Source organism: Vombatus ursinus, unplaced genomic scaffold, assembly GCF_900497805.2.
Source record: "Vombatus ursinus unplaced genomic scaffold, bare-nosed wombat genome assembly UNPS02015023.1, whole genome shotgun sequence".
Lineage (NCBI taxonomy): Eukaryota > Metazoa > Chordata > Mammalia > Diprotodontia > Vombatidae > Vombatus > Vombatus ursinus.
In genome coordinates this window covers 10,752-12,837 of record NW_020954801.1, presented here as the reverse complement: position 1 = coordinate 12,837, position 2,086 = coordinate 10,752, and positions in this window count along the sequence as shown.

The window sequence follows — 2,086 nt, the reverse complement described above, 5'->3', positions numbered from 1 at the left end:
CAGTTAACCTAGAGAAGGGAAGACCTAGAATTTGTTGAAATAAAGCATCTGTCTTCAAAAACTTAAAGAACTGTGAAAAAAGGAAAAAAAAACTCTGGTTCTGCTTGGCTCATCAAAGTAGAAATAAGAACAATACATAGAAGTGGAAGAAAAAGCAAATTTTGGGAAAAATCAAATATCGAAACTGAAATGACCTATTTGTGGAGGCTGAGAGTTTGCCATCATGGAGTTCTTCAAGTATAGCTGAGACCCATTTAAAATTCAGAATCCACACAATTGATTGTGAGAGGAGAGTATGTTCTGAGCTTGTGTAAATGAATGATTGATAGGAAAGAAAACAACTATCTCACTTATGGTCATCTTGTGCTACAGAATGTTGAGTCCTTAGTTCAAAGCTGGGTTCCAGAAGACATTGTAAAAGCATGATTGTGACTTAAGTTTTGTTCAAAGGTTTTTAGGCAATATTGAAACAGTATTGATCATGAATGTGATTAGATCAGGCATAATACAGAGGTTTTCTGTTCTTCTTTTTGATTTTTTAAGTGTCCATCTTTCATTGATAAATACAAAGACGCTGACATTCAAAGGTCATTTGGAAAAAAAAATAGCTCTTCCAAGTTTCTCTGTGGCACAATTTACAAATATAACATATACAAAACTTAAAAAAAAAATCAAAGATGCTAGATTCGAGTCCCACCAGAGTCCTATGTTGATTCTGCTTAGCCCCAATGAGTTTGACTCTGGTCAAAGATTGTGAGGACAAAGAGGTAGATTTCATCCAGGGATCTGATGAAAGTAGCCCCAGGTGGGCTAATAAATAGTTAAATTTTCAGTGTGCAAATTTACACTTTGGAAACTAGCAAATATGAGAGCCTGATTTGTCATTTTGTTGATTGTCTAGACTTATGAAAGTGATGGAGAAAATATTAATAATGTGGATTAAATATTAAACTTTATTATATATATTTCTTTTTTTAAGGCAGTTATGAAGAATTTCCTTGCACACTACTGATTCCAACTCCATGCAAAATATAAGGTGGAACACTGGCTCTAACAACATATACCTTGGGAGTGTGATCATCTTTTTGATAAACACATGCCCTTTATTATGTAATCTTTCTTCTTAGGAGACTCTCAAACCTGATGATTAGTATGTATTTCCTCCTAGGAAAAACCCAGATTCATTTACGGTAGTGGCTAAACCCACCATTTTAGTGAGTTAGTAACTAACAGTGACACATTCAATGAATCAAAATGGTGAGATGGGTTTGAGTCTACAGATTTCAAAGTCCATTGACTCAAGCTGCCCAACAGTATGGCTAAAATCATAAATCAAACAGTGATAGAATCTCACCTGAAGGTAACTGTGGGGAAAATATTATGTTGTTTGGGAAACTTATTAATTATTATAGTGTCTAAATTGAACTTTATGTGATCTATACTCTGAAGATAAGTTGTCCCCAGTAATTTTCTCAGAATGCTGCAGATGGCTGCATTGAATTTGGGGTCCCTAAGATCCTGGATCTAACTACAACATTGTTTTGTTGGATCCCCACAGCCACGGCTTGTTAGGATCTTCCCAAGCTTGTGTTTTGTGTTTTCTTGTGTTTTCGCTTCACCCATATTGTATGCAATTTATTCATATTTATCTCAATCTACTTTGCTTTCAAGTTGACCTCTCAGTAAAACTTCCAACTGCATACATGTGTTTCATCTGTGGGTATCCTTATCCACATCTGTATGATGTAAACTTTCCAGAATCTGGATGAGAGGAGCTATAACTATTTTTTTTTGGCTTGTGCGCCTCTACCAAATGACCTGAAAAATTTTCCTTCTAAAACGTTTTCAGATTTTGGCATTTGTTACGGTGAACAACAACTTAGAAGACTAATGATCATCCAAAAAAAAAAATCTGCATGGCAATAATGATGATTGTGGTAGGCAACCCATGGAAGCAGCAAAATATGAAACTGGCATAGCAACAGAAACACAAGATATTCAGACCCAAACAAAAGGTCCTTCTCAAGCCTGAAAGCTAAGAATTCCTCTCAAATTCTTCTTTTCCTTTGATAAAGTAGGGGACCAT